The 8,561-nt window shown below is 43.0% G+C and overlaps 1 pseudogene; it reads left to right on the forward strand.

Moving 5' to 3' along the window:
- The first annotated feature begins 3,573 nt into the window (after nucleotides 1-3,573).
- LOC149183951 (transcription factor-like protein DPB pseudogene) lies at nucleotides 3,574-8,218 on the forward strand (annotated as a pseudogene).
- Nucleotides 8,219-8,561: the final 343 nt, after the last annotated feature.

Below are 8,561 nucleotides of genomic sequence, written 5' to 3' on the forward strand. Positions count from 1 at the left end.
ACGGAAAAATACCTCGTGGAAGCATATCTTCCCTAAATAGTTTTCATATAGCATTCAACCACTACTGCAGAAGACTATATCCACTGAATTCTCTATTTGAAGATTGTTGCACACATTTTAACGATGAAGACTTTCCCGAGGTCGAACACCCTGCTGAAGATGTTTGTGGAACTCCTCTCCAAGAAAGCATCTTCTCGCATCAAGAAGCATCACCAAATGAGCGAGAAAGTGAAGAAGGAGATATCATTGAGCTGCCAACAAACCCTCAGGGGTCTGATTCGACTGAACTGGATGTTTCTCCTTCCTCTAATGAATACGACTCAGCTGGAGATTCGAGTGATGCAGAGCCACAATGCTTCCAGTCAGGGGAAGATGCACAAGAAGAGGAGGTTGATCAGGAGGTCAACAAAGAGGCTTCATTTCACAAGGCACACCCTTCACACAGAGAACTAGACCAAGACCCTCTTCCTATTTGTGATACAAATTATTCATAGGAGGAAGAGATGGTTGCAGAAGTTTAGAAGGAGTTATTTACTGGCAAGTGGGGAGAAAGATCTCAGCAGAAAGTTTTTCAAGAAAAGCCCAAAGCTGAATTACTACAGAAAGATTTCCAAGAGAGTTGTCCCATTGAAAAATGGGCAGTAAAATAGTAGCAGTTTGTCTTCCTTGAAAAGACTAAATTTGAGGAGACGAAGGGTGTTTGTAGCTGCCATAACAAAAAAGACATCAGCCAACAGTTTGTATGTGAAGAAGAGTGTTGGCTTATTGGGGCCTGACCTAGGTTCAGAGTTAATTTAGCCAAACAAATCCCGATACTACTGGCCCTTTTCGGCAACAGTCCGCGGAGCGCAGACTGAAGTCTCACCCAAAGTAGTATGGGAGGGTGCTAAAACTAGGTTTCCGCACCCTGGAGATGTCTGATGAGTTCAAGTGGTCTATGGTTTGACCTTGCACATAGGTGGCTTCGCGCACTTCCCGTACCTCGCAGCCTGATATACTGTCTTTGCGCAGCCCTACTCGGGGGCTGAATGCTGCACTTTTGCGTTATTACCCAAGATATTACTGGTATTCCAATGTTAGTTGATTATTTTAGCCTACTTGCGTGCTTTAAGTTATACTTAACCACATAAACCATTCATATAGGTGCACACAGTAAATAAACAGTATATTTGCAAATTATATCAAACATGCATTAACCCAAGAACAGATACACGTAATTATGGTAAAAATTCTCTTTATTAATTCCTTCCTTAGTTAAAGACTCACCTCCACCCTGTGCACTCAGCTATAGGGGTCCGCGCACTCAGTTACGGACTACTAGGCCTCTACACACTCAGCTGTAGAGCCTTCTACTACTCTACGACCCAAAGACACACTCTACACTTCGACTTAATCCCTTGCTCTTCTCATCCTTCTCTTTTGTTATCTATTTCTACACCTAGAGCCTCACTCTATTTATACAATCCCATGGGTAGGTCTATCCGGCCGACATTACATTACAAAACAAGGGCGGACAACCTTGTGACTCTATCATACATTTCACGCTCCACGCTCGCAATTTGCAGAGCTCTATAAAAAGATTGAGTCAAAACTTGGGCTTTGAGCCCCAAAACATGCCTTGGGGGGGATTCCATGCCCAACAGGCCCCCAACACAAACATCATGTCTCACCCTCGAGTCACTCTGTCGGTGAGGAGATCTTTGCACGGAGTCCCTCCAACTGTTCTTGAACTACACTGAGGTCAGCAATGCACTGAACTGTTGCTTGCTGGATCTGATGCATGTGTTGTTCCGATACCTCTTTGTCTGGGGTGCTTCTCTGCATCAATGTGTGCACCCCCTGTATGTGCGTGAGCTTGCCTTTGATGTCTGCCGTGATGGTGAAGGACTCGTCGATCCAAGGTTGGACACGCGCTTTCAGAACTGCCTCCTTAGGTCATGTTGCGTCCACTTGCTCCTTCAGTGCCTTATCCTGGTGCATCCTCGCAAGCTACAGGTGAGGACCGCTATCTGCGCAATTCCTCGAACACTGTCATACTGCTGTTGGAGTTCTCGCACCTCTGTCTCTAAGCATTGGATGTTGGGGTCCTCCTGCAGAGTGGTGAGGACCTCAAGTGATTCTTCCATCATGCTAGTGCAGTCTCGCACTGCACCTCCAATTTCCTCTAATCCCGTTGTGATATCCCTAGCGCGTTGTTCTCTTACTTCCGAGGGAGTGGATGGCTACACCTTTAACCGCGGCTCAATGATCTAAAGATTGAGCTCTAGCTAAACCTTTGTCATTTCTTCCCTAGCTTCGCAAACTCCTGCTGCTAACCTATGGATCCGCACCTCTGATGGTAGGTCTGCTGGAATGGCCAGCTCCGAGATGCTTCGGCAAGTGTCGCCTATCACCTGCACCAACTGTTGATTTTGCAACACCAATTCATCACATTGCAAGCTAAGTTGTTCCATATTTATCTTTTGCTCACTAAGGACTTGGAGCGCGCGACTCTCCCTAGAATGTAGCTCTGCCGTTATCCCATCTTTTAATAGATATAATGTCTCGTGCAGAAGGGTAGCTAGATTAATACCAAGGCATTTCATCGTGCTAACCGAAATCCTATCATACTCATTTGTGTCACTAGAGCCCCTTTCGGCAAAACTATTGTGTTCATCATCCACGCGCACAACATCTATTCTACTATCGTGGATCCGACTGCGAGGTTGGTTGAAAGGGTACCAACCTGAGGGGGGCATGGCTGTGACTCATAGAACTGCGCTCTGAGGGCCCCCAACAAAGTCTGGTGCTCCTGCATGAAATCCTGAAGAGCCTCATTTATGACATCGCGCACCGTCCTACCGATGTCATGCAGATCACACTCGGTTAGGGTGATCAGGTCAATGGACAATTTCAAGGCCTTGACCTTCTTCCTCGATCCTGTGTGCTCTGTCAGGTGTTGGCACTTCAGCTATGTGGAGGCAGTCTGTGGGTCCGCACCTCCTTCTTTTGTTTCTTCTTCCTCTGCTGCCTGCCCTTGAGAAGGTTTTGCTTGGCCCTCGCCCACCTTTGCAGCCACTTCTTGTGCTACTACTGCTACTGTGGCCTTTTCTTGCTTTGTTTCCTTCTGTGTTGCTTCCTGCGATTCCCACACTTCGGCTACTGCTGTGTCTTTCTTCTTCTGCGCTGCCACCCTCTCAAGTTCTACAAGATCTGGGGCGAGCCATTCCGGAAGCCATACCTCCAAGACAGTGAAAATGGCATCGTTAGTGGCAACAAAGGGTAGCTTTGTCCACTTCTTTGTCGAATCCTCGCACGGCCTGATATATGTGTTGTGCATGTCTGCCTTAAATTCTTCAAAACTCTGCAGACTGTTGTACACTGTGGGCGAAAAGTGTGGCTTACGGTTGATCCACATGTGGATGTTCATCTCCATGAGCACCCAGAAGATCTTGATTTCACGTATCCTTGTAGCATCCTTCATGGCCCAGAGCGAAGCATACTTCACGGCCTTCGGTAAATTCCTATCAATTATGGGGAATTGACTATCCTTCGGCAATTCCCCTGCTACAAGCACTATGGACAGCAACAACCATGCATAGTGGAAGGTTTTAGCCTACTCTTGGGCTTCACAATTCTCTAAGAATTCCGTGTAGAGGAATTTGGACCAATTAAACTGACCCCCTTGTTGGCCGGATAAATTGATCTTGCGGACAAGGTTGATCTCCCTAGTATCAGAAGATAGTCTAGCAACAAACGGACAAACAAACCTATCTTTCTCTAGACATATGCGATTTATAAGTAAATACTACAAAGGTTTCAAGATCCTACCTTAGATCCAAAGCTTGTTCGTAGTAGTCATCCCCTGGTCGTTCGAAAGAGTTACCTTTGAGGAACTACAATCACAAACAAGCAAACGTTAAATAGCACCTGCATAGCAAATATTATAAATCATGTCTATTATGGTGATCAATGAATCCATAAAATAAACCATGAATCAATAGCTTATTGAGAAAAACAAATTTATTTGTATTAACTTTGAAGTAGAAGAACCTTACAACCTTTTTAGCCTTGATGTTGAACAAGCTCTTCCTGGGGTCTGAAACATGAATTTCCTTTACTTTGACAAGCCTTGCACTCTTCCAAATGAGATCTTAGAGGTATGTAATCTCTCCTCATAAAAACTCAACTAAAGAAGACTAAGTTCCAGCAGCATTTCACCTCAAAAATATTCATCTTCTAACCTCTCAAGTAACCAGCCCAATGCTTCATTTTATAGTGCAGAGGAGGAGGTTACAGGTCCATCTATGAAGGGATAGAATCCTCCTTCAAAGGGATAAGCTCCTCACATCAAGGGGTTAGCTCCTTAAGGTATGGGATGCATGAACCTTAAGAGAGCGAACTTGCCACCTCAATATTCCTTCCAGAAGCTTCTAGAAATGACTTAAAGTGAGTTTTTCAGAGTATACTCACTCCATTTTAACTTTTACAGGGGTCCGCACCCTTAACACAGAGACAATGCGGTTAGGTGCATAGGAGACATGACCATTATGTGTGAGACCGCAGGTAAGACAAAGAGAAAGTGTGGAACCAGTGTTTTAAAGACTTTTGAGGTTTTTATCTTATTTTCAAGGCTTGATATGAGGAACTGATGCTTTTAGACTTGCAGAGGAGGAAAGTATGAGTGGTAATGGACTCACACAGATTGCAAAATGTCAAGGTGACAATTTTTAGTGCAACACCCCTCCATGCACTACTCGGCCAGTGCGACCACCAGCGCAGGTACTTTGTCGGCGTGGCACTTGTGCATAACTTTGCCTATGAGGATTTGGGTTGCTACGTGGACTGCTTTGTCCTTGATGCTAGATATGGCATAGCCCATCTTCTTCTTTTCTAGCTTGTACTTCATCTTCATGGCCTCCATAATGGCCAAACGACTGCCCCCCTTCCGATATGGTCGCGGGGTCCTTTCCTTTGTATGGGAGCCAGGAAACGCGATGAATCAGGTCTGCTGTGATGGGGATGGGCTTCTCCAGCAATAAATACCCATCATGCACTAGGCAGAGTAGCTACCTGATGATGAAAATAGTTATTGGGGTGCGGTGGAAATGCGACACCCATAGTAGGTTCAACAGCCCAGCCTTTTCCACACCGCGCAACCACTTCCGCAACTCTAATGTTGTCACCACCCTCGTGGTGTTCTACTTCATGAGATTTCTGGTCTCAAGGTGAGGGAACTTCTCGCAGTCAGCGAGGTCCCAATCTTCAAATTTCATGGTCAACACGCAGCCCAGGTGCGTGCCTTCAAACATAATGCCATCTGGGAGGAGCGGGGTCTGGAGCGAACTCTTGGTCTCATCCAGGTCCTTGGGCACCTTGGCCTTCCCTTTTCACGAGGGGACATAGGTGAGCAATTTGTCGTAGAGTGCATAGATTGAATATCCACCTCCATGCCCTTGTCTTTGTTAAACACATACATGGCAGCAACAGAATATGAAAGATAAGCATGAGATTATATTTCTTATTCACAATGATACATATTTATAATACATAGGAGTGACCATTGGTTTCATATTCCAAGTGGTCCCTTGGACTCCTTTTGGTTGTTCAGCGTCCACACCAACCCTTAGAGGATTAGGTGTCCAACATTCCCCCCTTAATCCGAAGGGTTATGTATGAGTCCAAGAAGAGATTTGTAATACAAAATGTGCAAAAATGCATGGCAGAACTAGGCTAAATGTGCTCTCTGAAATGTTGGTATAAAGGGCGGTGGTTTAAGGATGACCACCAACACTGGAACGCTTAATGTAGTTCCTGGAACTCTTCCATGTCTAGCATGAAGCTCAGGTCTTCTACTAGAGGAAGTGCTCCTGATGTTTTGAAGAGGGAAACCTTCAACCATGAAAGGGAGGTCTCACCCCGCATAAAAGGGAGAACCTCAACCTAAAAAGGGAGGTCTCAACCTGTGATGGTTTAAGGATGACCAACAACTCTGGAATGCTTAATGCAATTCCTGGAACTCTTCCAAAACTGGCAAGAAGCTAAAATCTTCTGCTAGAGGAAGTGCCCCCAATTCTTTGAAGAGGTATCATCGACTGAAGGCATGCTCAAGGGCATCTTTGTCTCTGACTACAACTATGAATCTGGTATGGTAGGTTGTGGCTCAAGCTCGCTTGATGTGGCTTTAAATCTTGTAGATGACCATCATTTCCCCCCTTGTCAAAAACAAGGAGAGATGATGGAGAAAACTCAACTGCAAGACTATTCAATACTCTAGAACAATTTCTGACATATGATTGGAATATCTTCTTGGCTGTTGATGCCCATTGCCAAGAAGCGATCCATCCAACATGAATCTTTGTTCTTGGAGGAGGTTTGTTTTTGAAGCATATGTTTGAAGAATCATTGGTTTTATCATAGTGCTTACATGGATGAAGATCAAAATAGTGATCTTTCAGATGGCCAACTCGGTCACAGTGTTGGCATTTCACAATCTTTTGTTGTTGTTATTGTTGTTTCTATAGAAGAGGGGCAAAATCTGGAATAGTTGGAGGTGAACTGTCATGAAGAAATCTAGCACTCTGAAACTGGATGGGCTTTGAGTAATCTGGAATATGAAAGGACACTTCCTTGTCATATCCAAGACCAGTTTTGTGCTTGTTATGAACAAGATCTTCCCAAGGTCTGATGATCGACTTGGGAAGTGCACGCTGAATTTCTGCACCTGCATGCAAATCTGCTTCTGAAATGAGCACTTGATCTGAATCAACCTCAACATTATTGATTTTATGACTTTCTGGCTATTGATGGGTGTCTGTCTCAATGTTCTAAACAAAAATAGGTTCATAATGTTGTCTTTTCTGTAACTCATCTTGCTGAAGCTGAGATTCAAGCTGTAAAAAGTCAATTTTCTCTTGTGCATTTTGTAGACAAGTTCGAATATTAGAGAGGCCATTTTTGCTAATTTTTACCATATCATGAACAGTGGAATGAATGAGGTTATTCAAAAACTCTAATGCATCATCAATTTTAGCCATTTTTCTCAACAAATCAAACTTACACTTCCAACACTGATCACAACTATGAACCAAGAATCAACACCCACTCACAATACAATGTCACTACAATTGGAATATACAAACGTTTGCAATTGTCTTCTTAAACATACATATCTTTGTGAAGCAGAATATGAAACAACAATCCCTACTAATATATATATATATATATATATATATATATATATATATATATATATATATATATATATATATATATTATAGAAACCTCAATTAATATGTTGGTTGGACACTTCCTCTCAAACAGCGCAAACAATTCACATTGGGCGAGTAAAATATCAGTGCACAAATAATAATAGCTTCAACATTGCATTCTACACAGACTCTAGCAGTTCAGCATGAAAGTCAGTCAGAAGGTTGAGAGCAAGGGCTGGACCACATATAATGAGGTTGCAGATGAACTTGTAGCTGAATATGCAAATCTAGACAACACTCTTGTTTCACCAGACCAGCAACAATATGATGAAAATAACATTCAGCAAAGGGTTTATGATGCACTAAATGTACTTATGGAAATGGAGATAATTTCAAAGGAGAAAAAGGAAATCCATTGGAAGGGATTGCCTAAGACAAGTATAAATGATTTCGAACATCTTAAGGCTGAGAAATTGCTCTTGAAAAGTAGGATTGAGAAGAAAGCATCTTATTTTCACAAACTCGAAGAACAGATTATAGGCCTTCAAAATCTAGTGAAACAAAACGAGCATAGATATAGTTCAGGGAATACTCCATCTAGGGGTGTATCGTTACCCTTCATATTGGTCCAGACTCATCCCCGTGCCACTTTTGAAATTGATATCTCTCAAGACATGTAGTTAGTTCACTTTGACTTTAACAACACACCATTTGGGCTCCATGATGATGCATATGTACTGAAAGAAATGAACTTTTGTAAAATGCAATTTAGCACTGGTGTAGATAGTGGCCATGAATATTGCTACAATGGAATTGAAGTCTTTGAATGCAAGTCACCTGAATCTAATGTGTGCCAGAATCTCATATCGTCTCATTCTCCATTTCCGAGTTTTGGAGCTTCCTATCCTATGTCTTCTACTCCTGGGAGAACATACTCTACTCCACAACTAAGCCAAAGGAGGATCTTTATGATCAAAATCCAGAAAAACCTGCATCTACTAGCATTCCTTCAAGTGCATCTACAGTAGTACAGGATGCCTCTCACCCTTCTCGATTCACATACATGGAGAATAACTCCAATTCAAACTCAAATGGTGGAGCACACATCTCTGGTCATGTTCCTCCTCCTACAGCTGCCGATTTTTTTGATGATTTTGGATTAAGTGTGGGAAATCAACAGAAAAAGAGCTCACGATGCTCTCCACTGGTTGAGGAAAGTAATGAGGCAAGGCAGAAATTTGCAAATGCCAAGTCAATATCATCTTTGCAATTCTTTGGCGAGAACAAGAATGCAGTTGATACAGAAACTCATGTTCGCTTGCAGAAGTTTTCTAGGTCATCTGGCATATCAAGTAATGATATTTTTGGACA

Source organism: Pinus tabuliformis, chromosome 3_2 (assembly GCF_031772625.1).
Source record: "Pinus tabuliformis cultivar Carrire ecotype Pingquan chromosome 3_2, CPIR1, whole genome shotgun sequence".
NCBI classification, from domain to species: domain Eukaryota; kingdom Viridiplantae; phylum Streptophyta; class Pinopsida; order Pinales; family Pinaceae; genus Pinus; species Pinus tabuliformis.